This window comes from Oncorhynchus mykiss, chromosome 13 (genome assembly GCF_013265735.2).
Source record: "Oncorhynchus mykiss isolate Arlee chromosome 13, USDA_OmykA_1.1, whole genome shotgun sequence".
Lineage (NCBI taxonomy): Eukaryota > Metazoa > Chordata > Actinopteri > Salmoniformes > Salmonidae > Oncorhynchus > Oncorhynchus mykiss.
The window spans coordinates 64921223-64945197 of NC_048577.1; the positions used below are offsets into that span (position 1 = coordinate 64921223).

Genomic DNA, 23975 nt, shown 5'->3' on the forward strand with positions numbered 1-23975 from the left:
TGGACCACAGAGACATATAGTTGTCAACCCACTGGACCACCGAGACATATAGTTGTCAACCCACTGGACCACCGAGACATATAGTTGTCAACCCACTGGGACCACAGAGACATATAGTTGTCAACCCACTGGACCACAGAGACATATAGTTGTCAACCCACTGGGACCACAGAGACATATAGTTGTCAACCCACTGGGACCACAGAGACATATAGTTGTCAACCCACTGGACCACAGAGACATATAGTTGTCAACCCACTGGGACCACAGAGACATATAGTTGTCAACCCACTGGGACCACCGAGACATATAGTTGTCAACCCACTGGACCACAGAGACATATAGTTGTCAACCCACTGGACCACAGAGACATATAGTTGTCAACCCACTGGACCACCGAGACATATAGTTGTCAACCCACTGGGACCACATAGACATATAGTTGTCAACCCACTGGACCACAGAGACATATAGTTGTCAACCCACTGGGACCACAGAGACATATAGTTGTCAACCCACTGGGACCACAGAGACATATAGTTGTCAACCCACTGGGACCACAGAGACATATAGTTGTCAACCCACTGGAACCACAGAGACATATAGTTGTCAACCCACTGGGACCACAGAGACATATAGTTGTCAACCCACTGGAACACAGAGACATATAGTTGTCAACCCACTGGGACCACAGAGACATATAGTTGTCAACCCACTGGACCACCGAGACATATAGTTGTCAACCCACTGGACCACCGAGACATATAGTTGTCAACCCACTGGACCACCGAGACATATAGTTGTCAACCCACTGGACCACCGAGACATATAGTTGTAAACCCACTGGGACCACATAGACATAATTGTCAACCCACTGGGACCACAGAGACATAATTGTCAACCCACTGGGACCACAGAGACATATAGTTGTCAACCCACTGGGACCACAGAGACATATAGTTGTCAACCCACTGGACCACAGAGACATATAGTTGTCAACCCACTGGACCACAGAGACATATAGTTGTCAACCCACTGGGACCACAGAGACATATAGTTGTCAACCCACTGGGACCACAGAGACATATAGTTGTCAACCCACTGGGACCACAGAGACATATAGTTGTCAACCCACTGGACCACAGAGACATATAGTTGTCAACCCACTGGACCACCGAGACATATAGTTGTCAACCCACTGGGACCACAGAGACATATAGTTGTCAACCCACTGGACCACAGAGACATATAGTTGTCAACCCACTGGACCACCGAGACATATAGTTGTCAACCCACTGGAACACAGAGACATATAGTTGTCAACCCACTGGACCACAGAGACATATAGTTGTCAACTCACTGAACCACCGAGACATATAGTTGTCAACCCACTGGACCACCGAGACATATAGTTGTCAACCCACTGGGACCACAGAGACATATAGTTGTCAACCCACTGGACCACAGAGACATATAGTTGTCAACCCACTGGACCACAGAGACATATAGTTGTCAACCCACTGGACCACCGAGACATATAGTTGTCAACCCACTGGAACACAGAGACATATAGTTGTCAACCCACTGGACCACAGAGACATATAGTTGTCAACCCACTGGACCACCGAGACATATAGTTGTCAACCCACTGGACCACAGAGACATATAGTTGTCAACCCACTGGACCACAGAGACATATAGTTGTCAACCCACTGGACCACAGAGACATATAGTTGTCAACCCACTGGAACACAGAGACATATAGTTGTCAACCCACTGGACCACAGAGACATATAGTTGTCAACCCACTGGACCACCGAGACATATAGTTGTCAACCCACTGGACCACAGAGACATATAGTTGTCAACCCACTGGACCACAGAGACATATAGTTGTCAACCCACTGGACCACAGAGACATATAGTTGTCAACCCACTGGACCACCGAGACATATAGTTGTCAACCCACTGGACCACCGAGACATATAGTTGTCAACCCACTGGGACCACAGAGACATATAGTTGTCAACCCACTGGACCACAGAGACATATAGTTGTCAACCCACTGGGACCACAGAGACATATAGTTGTCAACCCACTGGGACCACAGAGACATATAGTTGTCAACCCACTGGACCACAGAGACATATAGTTGTCAACCCACTGGGACCACAGAGACATATAGTTGTCAACCCACTGGGACCACCGAGACATATAGTTGTCAACCCACTGGACCACAGAGACATATAGTTGTCAACCCACTGGACCACAGAGACATATAGTTGTCAACCCACTGGACCACCGAGACATATAGTTGTCAACCCACTGGGACCACATAGACATATAGTTGTCAACCCACTGGACCACAGAGACATATAGTTGTCAACCCACTGGGACCACAGAGACATATAGTTGTCAACCCACTGGGACCACAGAGACATATAGTTGTCAACCCACTGGGACCACAGAGACATATAGTTGTCAACCCACTGGAACCACAGAGACATATAGTTGTCAACCCACTGGGACCACAGAGACACATAGTTGTCAACCCACTGGACCACAGAGACATATAGTTGTCAACCCACTGGGACCACCGAGACACATAGTTGTCAACCCACTGGAACACAGAGACATATAGTTGTCAACCCACTGGGACCACAGAGACACATAGTTGTCAACCCACTGGAACACAGAGACATATAGTTGTCAACCCACTGGGACCACCGAGACATATAGTTGTCAACCCACTGGAACACAGAGACATATAGTTGTCAACCCACTGGGACCACAGAGACATATAGTTGTCAACCCACTGGGACCACAGAGACATATAGTTGTCAACCCACTGGGACCACCGAGACATATAGTTGTCAACCCACTGGAACACAGAGACATATAGTTGTCAACCCACTGGGACCACAGAGACATATAGTTGTCAACCCACTGGACCACAGAGACATATAGTTGTCAACCCACTGGGACCACAGAGAAATATAGTTGTCAACCCACTGGGACCACAGAGACATATAGTTGTCAACCCACTGGGACCACAGAGACATATAGTTGTCAACCCACTGGGACCACAGAGACATATAATTGTCAACCCACTGGACCACAGAGACATATAGTTGTCAACCCACTGGACCACAGAGACATATAGTTGTCAACCCACTGGACCACAGAGACATATAGTTGTCAACCCACTGGACCACAGAGACATATAGTTGTCAACCCACTGGACCACAGAGACATATAGTTGTCAACCCACTGAACCACAGAGACATATAGTTGTCAACCCACTGGACCACAGAGACATATAGTTGTCAACCCACTAGACCACAGAGACATATAGTTGTCAACCCACTGGGACCACAGAGACATATAGTTGTCAACCCACTGGACCACAGAGACATATAGTTGTCAACCCACTGGAACCACAGAGACATATAGTTGTCAACCCACTGGAACACAGAGACATATAGTTGTCAACCCACTGGAACACAGAGACATATAGTTGTCAACCCACTGGGACCACAGAGACATATAGTTGTCAACCCACTGGGACCACAGAGACATATAGTTGTCAACCCACTGGACCACAGAGACATATAGTTGTCAACCCACTGGGACCACAGAGACATATAGTTGTCAACCCACTGGAACACAGAGACATATAGTTGTCAACCCACTGGACCACAGAGACATATAGTTGTCAACCCACTGGGACCACAGAGACATATAGTTGTCAACCCACTGGACCACAGAGACATATAGTTGTCAACCCACTGGGACCACAGAGACATATAGTTGTCAACCCACTGGGACCACAGAGACATATAGTTGTCAACCCACTGGGACCACAGAGACATATAGTTGTCAACCCACTGGGACCACAGAGACATATAGTTGTCAACCCACTAGGACCACAGAGACATATAGTTGTCAACCCACTGGACCACAGAGGAAACGGCTGCATCTCAAATCACACTATTCCTTAGTGCCCTACCAGGTAGTATATTCCCTATGTAGTGCACTACTTTTGACCAGGGCCCAGGTAGTATATTCCCTATGTAGTGCACTACTTTTGACCAGAGTCCTATGGGGAAAAGGGATTAGGGTGCCATTTGGGATGGAGAGTTTCAATACATTGTTTACTGTCCCTATGGGCACTGGTCAACAGCTGGGCACTACATAGGGAATATACTACCTGGGCCCTGGTCAACAGCAGGGCACTACATAGGGAATATACTACCTGGGCCCTGGTCAACAGCAGGGCACTACATAGAGAATATACTACCTGGGCCCTGGTCAACAGCTGGGCACTACATAGAGAATATACTACCTGGGCCCTGGTCAACAGCTGGGCACTACATAGGGAATATACTACCTGGGCCCTGGTCAACAGCAGGGCACTACATAGGGAATATACTACCTGGGCCCTGGTCAACAGCAGGGCACTACATAGGGAATATACTACCTGGGCCCTGGTCAACAGCTGGGCACTACATAGGGAATATACTACCTGGGCACTGGTCAACAGCAGGGCACTACATAGGGAATATACTACCTGGGCCCTGGTCAACAGCAGGGCACTACATAGAGAATATACTACCTGGGCCCTGGTCAACAGCTGGGCACTACATAGGGAATATACTACCTGGGCCCTGGTCAACAGCAGGGCACTACATAGGGAATATACTACCTGGGCCCTGGTCAACAGCAGGGCACTACATAGGGAATATACTACCTGGGCCCTGGTCAACAGCTGGGCACTACATAGAGAATATACTACCTGGGCACTGGTCAACAGCAGGGCACTACATAGGGAATATACTACCTGGGCCCTGGTCAACAGCAGGGCACTACATAGAGAATATACTACCTGGGCCCTGGTCAACAGCTGGGCACTACATAGAGAATATACTACCTGGGCCCTGGTCAACAGCTGGGCACTACATAGGGAATATACTACCTGGGCCCTGGTCAACAGCAGGGCACTACATAGAGAATATACTACCTGGGCCCTGGTCAACAGCTGGGCACTACATAGGGAATATACTACCTGGGCCCTGGTCAACAGCTGGGCACTACATAGGGAATATACTACCTGGGCCCTGGTCAACAGCAGGGCACTACATAGAGAATATACTACCTGGGCCCTGGTCAACAGCTGGGCACTACATAGGGAATATACTACCTGGGCCCTGGTCAACAGCTGGGCACTACATAGGGAATATACTACCTGGGCCCTGGTCAACAGCTGGGCACTACATAGGGAATATACTACCTGGGCCCTGGTCAACAGCAGTGCACTACATAGGGAATATACTACCTGGGCCCTGGTCAACAGCAGGGCACTACATAGAGAATATACTACCTGGGCCCTGGTCAACAGCAGGGCACTACATAGGGAATATAATGCTGTTTGGGACATAGATATTGTGCCAGTTTATATGCTCTTTGTCACTAAAGTATTTTAGAGAGAGATGAAACTGCTTTTCATTAGTCTCTTCAGGGTCTTTACACTCCACACACACGCATGTAAGCACACACACAAATACATACAAAGCACGAGGATGCTGACAGAAACACACTCTCTCTAAACCTCCATAGACACGGTATCTTCTCTCTTCTCAGCTGAATGACAGAAACGCATAACAGCATGTTGTTGCTAAGAAACCACCTGTTCTCCTCTCCCACATGAGAGATCTGTGGAACCGAGCGCAGAGGGAGGGAAGTCCTCTTATCACTGGCTCTAAACTAATCATTTCTCTCTCTGTGTGCCTGTCTGCAGTCATCAGCAATTGCTGAGGGAAATGTCACAAATGTTTCCATGAGAGAAAAAAGAGAATGTATCGCTAGAGAGAGATCTAATGTCGGAGATAGAAACGAGACAACAAATAATGAGATTTAGTATAAGACCACTGATACAGAGACAGACATCTCTATCCTGGTATGTCAAATTAGTAATTGATGAAAAACAGAGAAGATATACTAGACAGATATTATATAGAGATGTCAGTAAGGGAAACTGAAGCACAGATAATGGGATTGGGCTGATGGACAGCAGTACCACAGTAGTACCAGACAGACTGTTAGGCACATAGACAAGATGGGCATTTCCATGTAAAAGGACCCATGAGCACCAACATGTGACGTTTATAGCAGCATGTCAAATTAAAGTCTATATTCTAGAAATGAAGGCATATATTTATTTATTTATATTTATTTTCCAACAATGTGTCCTTTCAACAACAAAACAATGTATAAACAAAGGCTTTGATTTCTTGCCAAACAGATGGAAAAGGAGTTTTAGGAAAATATCAACCAGAAAAAGTCTTAAGGTATAAAAAAAAATACATCAAAACACAATGTTGAAGTAAAAATTCATGCCAACTAATATCAACACATATTTAGTTTAGGATCATTTTGAAGTTTAAGAAACATTGCCTTGGAATTCCGTTACCAAAACAAACATCTTTCAGATATTTTCTACTTCTCTCCCTCATGAGGGACGATAATGAAAGTTCACAGCAGTAACAAGTTAGATATAAAATTTTTACTGATATCAATTTTGTTTTTGAATGAAGTAATTCAATCTCAAAATTCTGTTACCGAGTAACAGAATTTCAGAAAAATCTAAATGGAATTTCTGCTATTGAATTGTCTACAATCAGAAATCAAAGTAGTCACAACCCTCAGTTGTGTCATCTGCTACTGTCCTGACTTCCACTGTTATGTTCAGCTGATAACTGTGGTCTCTCTCTCGCCTGGTGGTCTACGCTACAGTTGTTTTACAGGGCAGGGCAATAGGTTATTTAACTGGATGTACTAGATCACTGTTTCCATCCTAGCAAATGGTCCTCATCTGCTTGCATGTGCCTCCCCTATATGAAGGTGTATGGTTCTTCAATATGAAGACACAACCACCAATAGGAATAGCTGAAAGGCAGCAGAGAAAGAACAGTGAAAACACAAGACATACAATGCAGAAAACAGAATGATCCTCAGAATGATCCTCCCTAGACTAGTCTACGACACAATGGATCCTCCCTGGACTAGTCTACGACACAATGATCCTCCCTGGACTAGTCTACGACACAATGATCCTCCCTGGACTAGTCTACGACACAATGATCCTCCCTGGACTAGTCTACGACACAATGATCCTCCCTAGACTAGTCTACGACACAATGATCCTCCCTAGACTAGTCTACGACACAATGATCCTCCCTAGACTAGTCTACGACATAATGATCCTCCCTAGACTAGTCTACGACACAATGATCCTCCCTAGACTTGTCTACGACACAATGATCCTCCCGAGACTACGACACAATGATCCTCCCTGGACTAGTCTACGACACAATGATCCTCCCTAGACTAGTCTACGACACAATGATCCTCCCTAGACTAGTCTACGACACAATGATCCTCCCTAGACTAGTCTACGACACAATGATCCTCCCTAGACTAGTCTACGACACAATGATCCTCCCAAGACTAGTCAACGACACAATGATCCTCCCAAGACTAGTCTACGACACAGTTATCCTCCCTAGACTAGTCTACGACACAATGATCCTCCCTAGACTAGACTACGACACAACGATCCTCCCTAGACTAGTCTACGACACAATGATCCTCCCTAGACTAGTCTACGACACAATGATCCTCCCTAGACTAGACTACGACACAATGATCCTCCCTAGACTTGTCTACGACACAATGATCCTCCCAAGACTTGTCTACGACACAATGATCCTCCCTAGACTTGTCTACGACACAATGATCCTCCCTAGACTTGTCTACGACACAATGATCCTCCCTAGACTTGTCTACGACACAATGATCCTCCCTAGACTTGTCTACGACACAATGATCCTCCCTAGACTTGTCTACGACACAATGATCCTCCCTGGACTAGTCTACGACACAATGATCCTCCCTGGACTAGTCTACGACACAATGATCCTCCCTGGACTAGTCTACGACACAATGATCCTCCCTGGACTAGTCTACGACACAATGATCCTCCCTAGACTAGTCTACGACACAATGATCCTCCCTAGACTAGTCTACGACATAATGATCCTCCCTAGACTAGTCTACGACACAATGATCCTCCCTAGACTTGTCTACGACACAATGATCCTCCCTAGACTTGTCTACGACACAATGATCCTCCCGAGACTACGACACAATGATCCTCCCTGGACTAGTCTACGACACAATGCTCCTCCCTAGACTAGTCTACGACACAATGATCCTCCCTAGACTAGTCTACGACACAATGATCCTCCCTAGACTAGTCTACGACACAATGATCCTCCCAAGACTAGTCTACGACACAATGATCCTCCCAAGACTAGTCTACGACACAGTTATCCTCCCTAGACTAGTCTACGACACAATGATCCTCCCTAGACTAGACTACGACACAATGATCCTCCCTAGACTAGTCTACGACACAATGATTCTCCCTAGACTAGACTACGACACAATGATCCTCCCTAGACTTGTCTACAACACAATGATCCTCCCTAGACTTGTCTACGACACAATGATCCTCCCTAGACTTGTCTACGACACAATGATCCTCCCTAGACTTGTCTACGACACAATGATCCTCCCTAGACTTGTCTACGACACAATAATCCTCCCTAGACTAGTCTACGACACAATGATCCTCCCTAGAGTAGTCTACGACACAATGATCCTCCCTAGACTAGTCTACGACACAATGATCCTCCCTAGACTAGTCTACGACACAATGATCCTCCGTAGACTAGTCTACGACACAATGATCCTCCGTAGACTACGACACAATGATCCTCCCTAGACTAGTCTCCGACACAATGATCCTCCCTAAACTAGTCTACGACACAATGATCCTCCCAAGACTAGTCTACGACACAATGATCCTCCCAAGACTAGTCTACGACACAATGATCCTCCGTAGACTAGTCTACGACACAATGATCCTCCCGAGACTACGACACAATGATCCTCCCTGGACTAGTCTACGACACAATGATCCTCCCAAGACTAGTCTACGACACAATGATCCTCCCTAGACTAGTCTCCGACACAATGATCCTCCCTAGACTAGTCTCCGACACAATGATCCTCCCTAGACTAGTCTGACACAATGATCCTCCCTAGACTAGTCTACGACACAATGATCCTCCCAAGACTAGTCTACGACACAATGATCCTCCCAAGACTAGTCTCCGACACAATGATCCTCCCTAAACTAGTCTGACACAATGATCCTCCCAAGACTAGTCTACGACACAATGATCCTCCCAAGACTAGTCTACGACACAATGATCCTCCCAAGACTAGTCTACGACACAATGATCCTCCCTAGACTAGTCTACGACACAATGATCCTCCCTAGACTAGTCTCCGACACAATGATCCTCCCTAGACTAGTCTCCGACACAATGATCCTACCTAGACTAGTCTCCGACACAATGATCCTCCCTAAACTAGTCTGACACAATGATCCTCCCTAGACTAGTCTACGACACAATGATCCTCCCTAGACTCCGACACAATGATCCTCCCTAGACTAGTCTACGACACAATGATCCTCCCAAGACTACAACACAATGATCCTACCTAGACTACTCTACAACAGTTATTCTACCTAGACTACAACACAATGATCCTACCTAGCCTACAACACAATGATCCTCCCTAGTCTAGCCTACAACACAATGATCCTCCCTAGTCTAGCCTACAACACAATGATCCTCCCTAGTCTAGCCTACAACACAATGATCCTACCTAGACTACAACACAATGATCCTACCTAGACTACCCTACAACACAATGATCCTACCTAGACTACCCTACAACACAATGATCCTACCTAGACTACAACACAGTGATCCTCCCTAGACTACAACACAATGATCCTCCCTAGTCTGCAACACAATGATCCTACCTAGACTACCCTACAACACAATGATCCTCCCTAGTCTGCAACACAATGATCCTCCCTGGACTACAACACAATGATCCTCCCTGGACTACAACACAATGATCCTACCTAGACTACGACACAATGATCCTCCCTAGTCTGCAACACAATGATCCTCCCTGGACTACAACACAATGATCCTCCCTAGACTACAACACAATGATCCTCCCTAGACTACAACACAATGATCCAACCTAGACTACAACACAATGATCCTACCTAGACTACTCTACAACAGTTATTCTACCTAGACTACAACACAATGATCCTCCCTAGACTACGACACAATGATCCTCCCTAGTCTACAACACAACGATCCTCCCTAGTCTACAACACAATGATCCTCCCTAGACTACAACACAATGATCCTTCCTAGACTAGCCTACAACAGTCATCCTACAACACAGTCATCCTAACTAGACTAGCCTACAACAGTTATCCTTCCTAGACTAGCCTACAACAGTTATCCTACCTATCCTACAACAGTTATCCTACCTAGCCTACAACACAGTTATCCTACCTAGCCTACAACACAGTTATCCTACCTAGCCTACAACACAGTTATCCTACCTAGCCTACAACACAGTTATCCTACCTAGCCTACAACACAGGTATCCTACCTAGCCTACAACACAGGTATCCTACCTAGCCTACAACACAGGTATCCTACCTAGCCTACAACACAGTTATCCTACCTAGCCTACAACACAGTTATCCTACCTAGCCTACAACACAGTTATCCTACCTAGCCTACAACACAGTTATCCTACCTACCCTACAACACAGTTATCCTACCTAGTCTACAACAGTTATCCTACCTAGCCTACAACAGTTATCCTACCCTATCCTACAACAGTTATCCTAGACTAGCCTACAACACAGTTATCCTACCTAGCCTACAACACAGTTATCCTAGACTAGCCTACAACAGTTATCCTAGACTATTCTATGGGTAATGTAATGAATGGTTGCCTTGTTGTTTTCCAGTGAGAACATTCTAGTCTCCTCCAGGCTGTAATGAACATGTCTTTTGATGAACGCCATGTTATTTGTATGTTTCATTTGATTTGCATCAGTTGTGGTTTGACTCTGGACGTTTGATAACGTGTAGAAAGGCCCAGTAGCAGGCCAGTCTGGCTGTATAGTTACTACTGTCTGTTGCAGATCATCATTCTCCCAAGTCGTCCTATAATAATGGGGCCACGTATGTTCCCAGCAGGCCCAGTTATTCAGGACAGCTTAGCATGTGCTCTGCCCCACCCCCCCAAACACACACACACTTCCATTCTTCCCTGGGTTAACTCATATCATATTTAACCGGTCACTATACCCTACCATTAAGTTAGTCAGGTATAATTGTGTCTGAGTGTTCCTTGCCACTGGCAGTGTGGTAGTGTTGACAGTTTGGGAGGGGTGCTGGGAAGGGAATGGAAGGAGGGAACACCTGAGGGCAGGTAACGATGGGACACACCCTTCTCTCCTCTCTCCTGGCCAGGCTGGCAGGGTGCGGTCGGTTGGTTAGGAACACAACCACTGTTACACAATCCCTGTAAACCACACAGAGACCTATATAGAGATGTTTACGTGGCTCAGATGGAAACTGTCCTAGTTGACACATTCTGGAGCCAGAGCATGGCAGACAGGGGGTTTCAACCTCTCTTCAACTACTCCCCTTCAATTCTCTTCCCACCTCTCCTAGACTCCTCCCCTTCTATTCTCTCCCCACCTCTCCTAGACTCCTCCCCTTCTATTCTCTCCCCACCTCTCCTAGACTCCTCCCCTTCTATTCTCTCCCCACCTCTCCTAGACTCCTCCCCTTCTATTCTCTCCCCACCTCTCCTAGACTCCTCCCCTTCTATTCTCTCCCCACCTCTCCTAGACTCCTCCCCTTCTATTCTCTCCCCACCTCTCCTAGACTCCTCCCCTTCTATTCTCTCCCCACCTCTCCTAGACTCCTCCCCTTCTATTCTCTCCCCACCTCTCCCAACACCTCCTCACCTTGTCTCCTGTTTCCTTATCACCTCCCAACACCTCCTCCCTTATTCTCCTTCCCTCACCATCTGCCCCCCCCCCCTCCTCTTATTTGGAAGCCAAGATCAGTCCAGATGTGACATCCCCCTAACTGTTAAAATGAGGATTAGTGGGCTGTTAATCAGACAGTCTGTGGTTAAGGAGCAGCTCCTTACTCGGGCCTATGAGGTCAGCCCTCTGTCCACCCCTCCCCCCCCCCCAGACCCAAGCCACAAAGCTTGCTACAGATCTAGGATCATGCCCCCACCCCGTCCATGTGTTGTTCTTCATCGTCTTCTAAAAGGCTAAACTGATCCTAAATCAGCAGTCCTACTCAGACACTGATACATATGGCCTGTGAACTCTGAATTGGGCCTGAGGGTTTGAGGCCAGCCCCTCTTTTCCCCTCCCATCCCCCTGCCACAGTGTTGTGTCGTGTTGACTTTCCCCATTGTCTGCCCTCCTTGGTCCTAACAACCAAGTTGCCTAGTAATATCACACACCCACACACACATCCCCGCCCCCAGCCCCGCCCCACGAGATTACAAGCTGGCCTGGTGGAGATCAGACGTATGCAAACATGCACACACACACTCACCAAACCTAGGCTATATGCACACACACACTCACCAAACCTAGGCTATATGCACACACACACTCACCAAACCTAGGCTATATGCACACACACTCACCAAACCTAGGCTACGAGTGTCAGTCTGGAGACGCCCTGATCTCAGAAAGCCTTACTAAGCCTGTGGGTGTCAGGATGACCGGGTTCTGGAGCTCCATGTTTAGAGCTGTTCAAGCCCTCTCTCTCTCTGTGTGTGTAACTGTCTGTCTCCCACTAAGGCAAACAAAGTAGAGGGAGGGTGAGTCACCATACTGAGTCACTGTAGGGTTCAGAGGCCTGTCTCTCCTTCAGGTAGTAGAGGGATGGTCACTGATGGGAGTGGGGGCCACAAACTCTGAACTCATCATGAGGGGCCACAGTGGCTCACGGGTCTGAGTACTCACGTCCATACCCACACATGCAGTCAGAGCCAGGGGACCGGAGCTAAACAGTCCACCCGCGAACATAACATTTTAGCACCCCCTTGACAGAAGAGACTGATGTTTTAAGTTAATTTAAATTCAACACACTTTGCCATGCGGGTGTAGAGAAAATGTTGCAGTTTTAAAGCAAGTTTGCTGCTATTCTACACATTTTGCCCTGAGGGCAGAGAGAATATGTTTAGTTTTATAATGCTATTCTACACATGTTGCCCTGTGGGCAGAGAGAAGATGTTTTTATAATGCTATTCTACACATGTTGCCCTGAGGGCAGAGAGAACATGTTTAGTTTTATAATGCTATTCTACACATGTTGCCCTGAGGGCAGAGAGAACATGTTTAGTTTTATAATGCTATTCTACACATGTTGCCCTGAGGGCAGAGAGAACATGTTTAGTTTTATAATGCTATTCTACACATGTTGCCCTGGGGGCAGAGAGAACATGTTTAGTTTTATAATGCTATTCTACACATGTTGCCCTGAGGGCAGAGAGAACATGTTTAGTTTTATAATGCTATTCTACACATGTTGCCCTGGGGGCAGAGAGAAGATGTTTAGTTTTATAATGCTATTCTACACATGTTGCCCTGAGGGCAGAGAGAACATGTTTAGTTTTATAATGCTATTCTACACATGTTGCCCTGAGGGCAGAGAGAACATGTTTAGTTTTATAATGCTATTCTACACATGTTGCCCTGAGGGCAGAGAGAACATGTTTAGTTTTATAATGCTATTCTACACATGTTGCCCTGAGGGCAGAGAGAACATGTTTAGTTTTATAATGCTATTCTACACATGTTGCCCTGAGGGCAGAGAGAACATGTTTAGTTTTATAATGCTATTCTACACATGTTGCCCTGAGGGCAGAGAGAACATGTTTAGTTTTATAATGCTATTCTACACATTTATCCCTGGGGGCAGAGAGAATATGTTTAGTTTTATAATGCTATTCTACACATGTTGCCCTGAGGGCAGAGAGAAGATGTTTAGTTTTTATTATGATATCTGAGTGAGAGTAACTAACAAAAATCTATGGGGGCTCCCCGGTCGATAATTTGATCATAATTACTACAATTTTAGAAAGCTGGCTATACTAACTTACCAATCCAAAACTTGTTACCTGACATGGCTCATTGAGGGACTGTTCGTGACATAAGCATTTTATTTTGACCTCCCTTTTGACCTCTCAACAGTAAGTTGAGAAACCGACTGAGTAAATACAAATAAAAGTTTGTTTTACAGTGGGGCAACAAAGTATTTTGTCAGCCACCAATTGTGCAAGTTCTCCCACTTAAAAAGAGAAGAGAGGCCTGTAATTTTAATCGTAGGTACACTTCAACTATGACAGACAAAATGAGAAGAAAAATAAATCCAGAAAATCACATTGTAGGATTTTTTATGAATTTATTTGCAAATTATGGTGGAAAATAAGTATTTGGTCACCTACAAACAAGCAAGATTTCTGGCTGTCACAGACCTGTAACTTCTTCTTTAAGAGGCTTCTCTGTCCTCCACTCGTTACCTGTATTAATGGCACCCGTTTGAACTTGTTATCAGTATAAAAGACACCTGTCCACAACCTCAAACAGTCACACTCCAAACTCCACTATGGCCAAGACCAACGAGCTGTCAAAGGACACCAGAAACAAAATTGTAGACCTGCACCAGGCTGGGCAAGACTGAATCTGCAATAGGTAAGCAGCTTGGTTTGAAGAAATCAACTGTGGGAGCAATTATTAGGAAGTGGAAGACATACAAGACCACTGATAATCTCCCTTGATCTGGGGCTCCACGCAAGATCTCACCCCGTGGGGTCAAAATGATCACAAGAACGGTGAGCAAAAATCCCAGAACCACACGGGGGGACCAGTCTGGTGACACCGCCACAGCCAGTTGGTGTAAAGGAAAGAATGAATGGGGCCATGTATCGTGAGATATTGAGTGAAAACCTTGTCCATCAGAAAGGGCGTTGAAGATGAAACGTGGCTGGGTCTTTCAGACAATGATCCCGAACACACCGCCCGGGCAACGAAGGAGTGGCTTCGTAAGAAGCATTTCAAGGTCCTGGAGTGGCCTAGCCAGTCTCCAGATCTCCACCCCATAGAAAATCTTTGGAGGGAGTTGAAAGTCCGTGTTGCCCAGCAACAGCCCCAAAACATCACTGCTCTAGAGGACATCTGCATGGAGGAATGGGCCAAAATACCAGCAACAGTGTGTGGAAACCTTGTGAAGACTTACAGAAAACGTTTGACCTCTGTCATTGCCAACAAAGGGTATATAACAAAGTATTGAGATAAACTTTTGTTATTGACCAAATACCTATTTTCCACCACAATTTTCCACCACAATTCATTAAAAATCTTACAATGTGATTTTCTTAATTTTTTCCCCTCATTTTGTCTGTCATAGTTGAAGTGTACCTATGATGAAAATTACAGGCCTCTCTCATCTTTTTAAGTGGGAGAACTTGCACAACTGGTGGCTGACTAAATACTTTTTTGCCCCACTGTATGATGTTTTGGGAGATGAATCCACTATAAAAGGGGGTCCGTGGGCCACATCCCTGAGGAAGAGCGTGAGATTCCAACACCCCCACAGCTGTGCTTACAAACCCTGCCCTGTACTCATGTAGGGACTCAAACCAAGGAGTGCCCCTTTACTGAACAAACAGTGCCACAATGAGATTCAACCCACACACACACACACACACACACTGCTGTGCTTACAAACCCTGCCCTGTACTCTGACACACACAGTGGTGTCATGTGAGTCACAACAGCGTGTTGGCATCTCCTCCACCCGGTGCAGCCGCCGGCTGTTTAGGCACGCGTGCACAAGACCGCACTAATGCTGTAGTGAAATGACCCAGCAGGATTCAAATGTCTCCTAAACCATGTCACAATCAATCCCCAGTCCTGCTAACAACCAATGAGGCTTGGGGAAACCCCAGACTAGTAGGAGACAGGAAACTGGCCACGGCCAGTCATCAAGTCAGGTGACACGGCCAGTCGGTGACACGAACACGGCCAGTCCGGTGACACCACCACAGTCAGCCATAGCAGAGCCAACCAAATCAAACTTTATTTGTCACATGCGCCGAATACAAGTGTAGACCTTACCGTGAAATGCTTACTTACAAGCCCTTAACCAACAGTGTAGACCTTACCGTGAAATGCTGACTGACAAGCCCTTAACCAACAGTGTAGACCTTCAAGTGAAATGCTTACTGACAAGCCTTTAACCAACAGTGTAGACTTTACCGTGAAATGCTTACTGACAAGCCCTTAACCAACAGTGTAGACCTTACCGTGAAATGCTTACTGACAAGCCCTTAACCAACAGTGTAGACCTTACCGTGAAATGCTGACTGACAAGCCCTTAACCAACAGTGTAGACCTTACCGTGAAATGCTTACTTACAAGCCCTTAACCAACAGTGTAGACCTTACCGTGAAATGCTTACTTACAAGCCTTTAACCAACAGTATAGACCTTACCGTGAAATGTTTACTTACAAGCCCTTAACCATCAGTGTAGACCTTACCGTGAAATGCTTACTTACAAGCCTTTAACCAACAGTATAGACCTTACCGTGAAATGCTTACTTACAAGCCCTTAACCAACAGTGTCGACTTTACCGTGAATTCCTTACTTACAAGCCCTTAACCAACAGTGTAGACTTTACCGTGAATTCCTTACTTACAAGCCCTTAACCAACCGTGTAGACCTTACCGTGAAATGTTTACTTACAAGCCCTTAACCAACCGTGTAGACCTTACCGTGAATTCCTTACTTACAAGCCCTTAACCAACAGTGCAGTTCAAGAAGAAGAATATATTTACCAAGTGGGCTAGAATAAAAAGTAATAATAAAAACTAACACAGTAAGAATAAAAATAACAAGGTTATATACAGGGCGCACCGGTACTGAGTCAGTGTGGAGGTTATATACAGGGGGCACCGGTACTGAGTCAGTGTGGAGGTTATATACAGGGGGCACCGGTACTGAGTCAGTGTGGAGGTTATATACAGGGGGCACCGGTACTGAGTCAGTGTGGAGGTTATATACAGGGGGCACCGGTACTGAGTCAGTGTGGAGGTTATATACAGGGGGCACCGGTACTGAGTCAGTGTGGAGGTTATATACAGGGGGTACCAGTACCGAGTCAGTGTGGAGGTTATATACAGGGGGCACCGGTACTGAGTCAGTGTGGAGGTTATATACAGGGGGCACCGGTACAGAGTCAGTGTGGAGGATATATACAGGGGGCACCGGTACTGAGTCAGTGTGGAGGATATATACAGGGGGCACCGGTACAGAGTCAGTGTGGAGGTTATATACAGGGGGCACCGGTACTGAGTCAGTGTGGAGGTTATATACAGGGGGCACCGGTACTGAGTCAGTGTGGAGGTTATATACAGGGGGCACCGGTACAGAGTCAGTGTGGAGGATATATACAGGGGGCACCGGTACTGAGTCAGTGTGGAGGTTATATACAGGGGGCACCGGTACTGAGTCAGTGTGGAGGTTATATACAGGGGGCACCGGTACTGAGTCAGTGTGGAGGTTATATACAGGGGGCACCGGTACAGAGTCAGTGTGGAGGTTATATACAGGGGGCACCGGTACTGAGTCAGTGTGGAGGTTATATACAGGGGGCACCGGTACAGAGTCAGTGTGGAGGTTATATACAGGGGGCACCGGTACAGAGTCAGTGTGGAGGTTATATAAAGGGGGCACCGGTACAGAGTCAGTGTGGAGGTTATATACAGGGGGCACCGGTACAGAGTCAGTGTGCAAGGGTACAGGCTAGTTGAGGTCATCTGTACATGTAGGTGGGGGCAAAGTGACGCTGCATAGGTAACAAACAAACAGCGAGTAGCAGCAGTGTACAAGGGGGGGGGGGGGGGGGGGGGGGGGGTCAATGTAAATTGTCCAGTGGTGATTTTTATGAATTGTTCAGCAGTCTAATGGTTTGGGGGTAGAAGCTGTTGAGGATCCTTTTGGTCCTAGACTTGGCGCTCCGGTACTGCTTGCCGTGCGGTAGCAGAGAAAACAGTCTATGACTTGAGTGACTGGAGTCTGACAATTTTATGGGCTTTCCTCTGACACCACCTATTATATAGGTCCTGGATGGCAGGAAGCTTGGCCCCAGTGATGTACTGGGCCGTTCACACTACCCTCTGTAGCACCTTACGGTCAGATGCCCGGCAGTTGCCATACCAGGCGGTGATACAACCGGTCAGGATGCTCTCGATGGTGCAGCTGAAGAACCTTTTGAGGATCTGAGGACCCATGCCAAATCTTTTCGGTCTCCTGAGGGGGAAAAGGTTTTGTCGTGCCCTCTTCACAACTGTCTTGGTATGTTTAGACCATGATAGTTTGTTGGTGATGTGGACACTAAGGAACTTGAAACTCTCGACCCGCTCCACTACAGCCATGTCAATGTTAATGGGGGCCTGTTCGGCCCACATTTTCCTCTAGTCCACCAACAGCTCCGTTGTCTTGCTCACATTGAGGGAGAGGTTGTTGTCCTGGCACCACACTGCCAGTTCTCTGACCTCCTCCCTATAGGCCGTCTCATCATTGTCGGTGATCAGGCCTACCCACTTGTGTCGTCAGCAAACTTAATGAGGGTGTTGGAGTCGTGTTTTGCCACGCATTCATGGGTGAACAGGGAATACAGGAGGGGACTAAGTACACACCCCTGAGGGGCCCCAGTGTTAAGGATCAGCATGGCAGATGTGTTGTTGCCTACTCTTACCACCTGATGGCAGCCTGTCAGGAAGTCCTGGATCCATTTGCTGAGGGAGGTGTTTAGTCCCAGGGTCCTCAGCTTATTGATGAGCTTTGAGGGCACTATGGTGTTGAACGCTGAACTGTAGTCAATGAATAGCATTCTCACATAGGTGTTGCTTTTGTCCAGGTGAGAAAGGGCCGTGTGGAGTGCAATAGAGATTGCGCCATCTGTGGATTTGTTGGGGCGGTATGTGAATTGGAGTGGGTCTAGGGTGTCCGGGAGGATGCTGTTGATGTGAGACATGACCAGCCTTTCAAAGCACTTCATGGCTACCGATGTGAGTGCCACGGGGCGGTAATCATTTAGGCAAGTTACCTTTGCTTCCTTGGGCACAGGGACTATGGTGGTCTGCTTAAAACATGTAGGTATTACAGACTCGGTCAGGGAGAGGTTGAAAATGTCAGTGAAGATGTAACAGTATAAGTTTAGACCGTTCCCTCGCCCATACCCGGGCGCGAACTAGGGACCTTCTGCACACATCAACAGTCACCCTCGAAGCATCGTTACCCATCGCGCCACAAAAGCCGCGGCCCTTGCAGAGCAAGGGGAACTACTACTTCAAGGTCTCAGAGCAAGTGACGTCACTGATTGAAACGCTACTTAGCGCCCACGCTAACTAAGCTAGCCGTTTCACATCCGTTACACTCACCCCCCTTTTGACCTTCCTCCTTTTTCCGCAGCAACCAGTAATCCGGGTCAACAGCATCAATGTAACAGTACAAATTTAAACCGTCCCCTCGCCCATACCCGGGCGCGAACCAGGGACCTTCTGCACACATCAACAGTCACCCTCGAAGCATCGTTACCCATCGCTCCACAAAAGCCGCGGCTCTTGCAGAGCAAGGGGAACTACTACTTCAAGGTCTCAGAGCAAGTGACGTCACTGATTGAAACGCTACTTAGCGCCCACGCTAACTAAGCTAGCCGTTTCACATCCGTTACAAAGACACTTGACAGTTGGTCCGCGCATTCTTTGAGTACACGTCCTGGTAATCCGTCTGGCCCCGCGGTTTTGTGAATGTTGACCTGTTTAAAGGTTTTGTTCACATCGGCTGCCGAGAACGTTATCACACAGTCATTCAAAACAGCTGGTGCTCTCGTGCATGATTCAGTGTTGCTTGCCTCGAAGCGAGCATAAAAGGCATTTAGCTCGTCTGGTAGGCTCACATCACTGGGCAGCTCGCGTCTGGGTTTCCCTTTGTAGTCCGTAATAGTTTTCAAGCCCTGCCACATCCGACGAGCATCAGAGCCGGTGTAGTAGGATTCAATCTTAATCCTGTTTTGACGCTTTGCTTGTTTGACGGTTCGTCTGAGGGCATAGCAGGATTTCTTATAGGCGTCCGGATTAGTCTCCCGCTCCTTGAAAGCAGCAGCTCTAGCCTTTAGCTTGATGCGGATGTTTCCTGTAATCCAGGGTTTCTGGTTGGGATATGTATGTTCAGTCACTGTGGGGACAACGTCATCAATGCACTTGACTGAGGTGGTGTATTCCTCAATGCCATTGGATGAATCCCGGAACATATCCCAGTCTGTGGTAGCTAAACAGTCCTGTAGTGTAGCATCCTCGTCATCTGACCACTTCCGTATTGAGCGAGTCACTGGTACTTCCTGCTTTAGTTTTTGCTTGTAAACAGGAATCAGGAGGATAGAATTATGGTCAGATTTGCCAAATGGAGGGCGAGGGAGAGCTTTGTACTACACAGGGCCAGTACTACTACTACTACACAGGGCCAGTACTACTACACAGGGCCAGTACTACTACTACACAGGGCCAGTACTACTACTACAACACAGGGCCAGTACTACTACTACAACACAGGGCCAGTACTACTACTACTACAACAACACAGGGCCAGTACTACTACAACACAGGGCCACTACTACTACTACTACACAGGGCCAGTACTACTACACAGGGCCACTACTACTACTACACAGGGCCACTACTACTACTACTACTACTACTACTACACAGGGCCAGTACTACTACTACTACACAGGGCCAGTACTACTACTACTACTACTACACAGGGCCAGTACTACTACTACTACTACTACTACTACAACACAGGGCCAGTACTACTACTACTACTACACAGGGCCAGTACTACTACACAGGGCCAGTACTACTACTACTACTACACTTGGCCAGTACTACTACTACTCCACTTGGCCAGTACTACTACTACTACACTTGGCCACTACTACTACACAGGGCCACTACTACTACTACACTTGGCCACTACTACTACACAGGGCCACTACTACTACACAGGGCCACTACTACTACACAGGGCCACTACTACTACTACACTTGGCCAGTACTACTACACAGGGCCACTACTACTACACAGGGCCACTACTACTACACAGGGCCACTACTACTACACAGGGCCACTACTACTACACAGGGCCACTACTACTACACAGGGCCACTACTACTACACAGGGCCACTACTACTACTACACTTGGCCAGTACTACTACACAGGGCCACTACTACTACACAGGGCCACTACTACTACACAGGGCCACTACTACTACACAGGGCCACTACTACTACTACACTTGGCCAGTACTACTACACAGGGCCAGGAGGCATCATTATCAACACTGGAGGACTAATGATTCATCAGGTGCATATAGAGACTCAAACAGTATCAGGTGTGTATCCATCCAGAGAACAAACACTTCCCCGCCTCCCTCCCTCCCTCCTTCAGGGTCTCTTAAAGAAGCATCTCCCTCCCAGCCTCTCGTCATCTGGCCTCCTTTCTGACGTTTGACAGATTCCCAAAAGAAGAGCAAGAGAGACCTCAGCTCCCCTCAGCCCTATTCTGGGATCCTACATGTCCTTCTTTCAGTGTAGAACTGTGCCTGGTGAAGGCTGAGAGAAGAGGAGGGGGTGTGTGGAAGTCGGTGCACTGCAGTGAACAGGGCAAATGGGTGGTTAGTTGGATGTTGGGGCTTGGGTGGTGTTCAGTAGGGAGAAAACGGTTTGAAGGATTTTGAAACAAAGATGGTAGAAACTGAACAATAACCAAAAAAAGAACAAAGATTTGGTTTCTTTTGCCAAACCTTTTTCTACGGTGGGCCCTACTAACATCGCCATGGTCTCTCCACCTTGAAAAGCTGAGAGGAGAACATGGAGGCTGTGTGTGTGTAGAATCATAGTGATGTGATTCCATGTGTAACAGGAAGTTGTTAGTATCCTCATAACCAGAGTTGTGTTAGCATTCCACAACAACTATGCACCAGGTGTTTCCCATAGCGTTTCATTAAAAAGGTTCAAGCCCTGTTGCCAAGCGCAATGAAGTCAACTTGAGCCCTATGGCCAGCCAACATGTGGTAGTTGAGACCCTTAGCATACTTTAAAATGGTTCCAACTGAACTGAGTGTTTTAGTCCAGGTATTTCTGTAGGCTTATATGTGCAGACGCCCCACTACAACAAAATACCTTGTTTCAGGTCCAAACCCCAAGGCCCTTCCATATTCTGTAAGCCAGTTCGTTTCCTATAGGCCTGGGGCTCTAGGCTATGCAGTGTAAAAGGAAGGTTCTGTCCCATCTGAAATCTCAGCCGTCAGGTGTCAACTAGTTGAGGGTTTCCTAAAGGTGGTCCTGACCCCAGTGAACATTTTGTTTCCCCCCCCCCCAGCACTACACAGCTGATTCAAAAATTCAAAGCTTGATGAAGAGTTGGTTATTTGAATCAGCTGTGTAGTGCTGGGGGGAAAAAATAAACATACACCCAGGGGGGCTCAGGACACCCGCCTTCTCTGAAACACCTCTCCCCTTCTCTCCCTCCCTTCTCTCTCTCCCTCTCGCTCTCCCCCCCCTTTCTCTCTCTCTCCCCCCCTTTCTCTCTCTCTCTCCCCCCTTTCTCTCTCTCTCTCTCTCCCCCCTTTCTCTCTCTCCCCTCTCCTCTCTCCCCCCCTTCTCTCGCTCTCCTCTCTCTCTCTCTCAGCCTCTCTCTCTCTCTCTCTCTCTCTCTCCCTCCCCTCTCCCTCCTCTCGCCCCCTTCTCTCTCTGCCCAAATATGTTAAACTAGTTACATTATTCTTTTGAATTTCTGACTTGTATGTATTTATAAAGCCATTTTTACATCAGCAGATGCCACAACGTGTGTATACAGAAACCCAGCTTAAACCCCCACACAGCAAGTAATGCAGATGTGGAAGCACGGTGGCTAGAATTTAATATAGTTCTATAAATAACAGATAAATAAATAAAAATCCCCAGGGTCGACTGAGAAACCCTGAACTAGCTAGTAATGCACAGATCTAGCTGTCCTAGTGGATCAGTTGGGAGGCTGTGCTCTTAGGTCATCAATGGAATATGAACGCCTGGAAAGAAGCTCGTCCCAATATGAAACTAACACAGAGGCTCCAGCCCAGGCTTATTTTTGCTGAACAGGTTTTGTGATGTTGAAATCCCCAGGGCAAATGTTTGAAGTACCTGTTACAACACAGCCTGCTAGCTGCCCTACCTCTACCTCCTCCTCCTCCTTCCTGCCCTGTCAACCAAACACAAATGTGTAGGAATGTCTCCCTCTTTCTCTCTCACACACACACACACCCTGTTCTAGTGGACACAGTAGGGTGCCAACATGAAATACATTGAAATAAGTTAATGTGTAATGAATCTATTGATTAAATGTGACTGTGCCACGGTGTGTGTCATATGTAGCCTGTCCATTACATGTTCACTATCTCTCACAACATAATACTGAGCCTGAACGTATTACAAACATGATCTAGTTATTATGGCAGAAGCATAGCGCAGTATGACATGTCTGAACAGTGGTGTGTAGCCTACATTGTGCGGCTGCGCCGAGGAGCGCTGATTTTACTGTAGAAACGTAGTCCTACCTGATGCCCCACGGACGGCAACAAAATGAAAGCTACGCGTCGCTATTGACTGTAAAATACGTATGATAACGCACAGAATGTCATTCGGGAAGTAGGTCGTAATGTTGAAAAGTACATTTATTCAGAAAAGTAGGCCAATATAATTGAACAGGGAAGACCTTCAGTAAAGAGCATCGAACGCTCCCTCGGGAATTCTCTTCGAATGAAGAGATTCTAATCGCAGTGCAAGATGCGCACCGAATGGGGGAGGGCAAAAA

At 46.9% G+C, this 23975-nt stretch overlaps 1 protein-coding gene across 9 annotated transcripts in view; it reads right to left on the reverse strand.

Moving 5' to 3' along the window:
* LOC110487480 (brain-specific angiogenesis inhibitor 1-associated protein 2) overlaps nt 1-23975 on the reverse strand; it is a 146996-nt gene that overhangs the window by 122567 nt on the left and 454 nt on the right. The window lies entirely within an intron of this gene.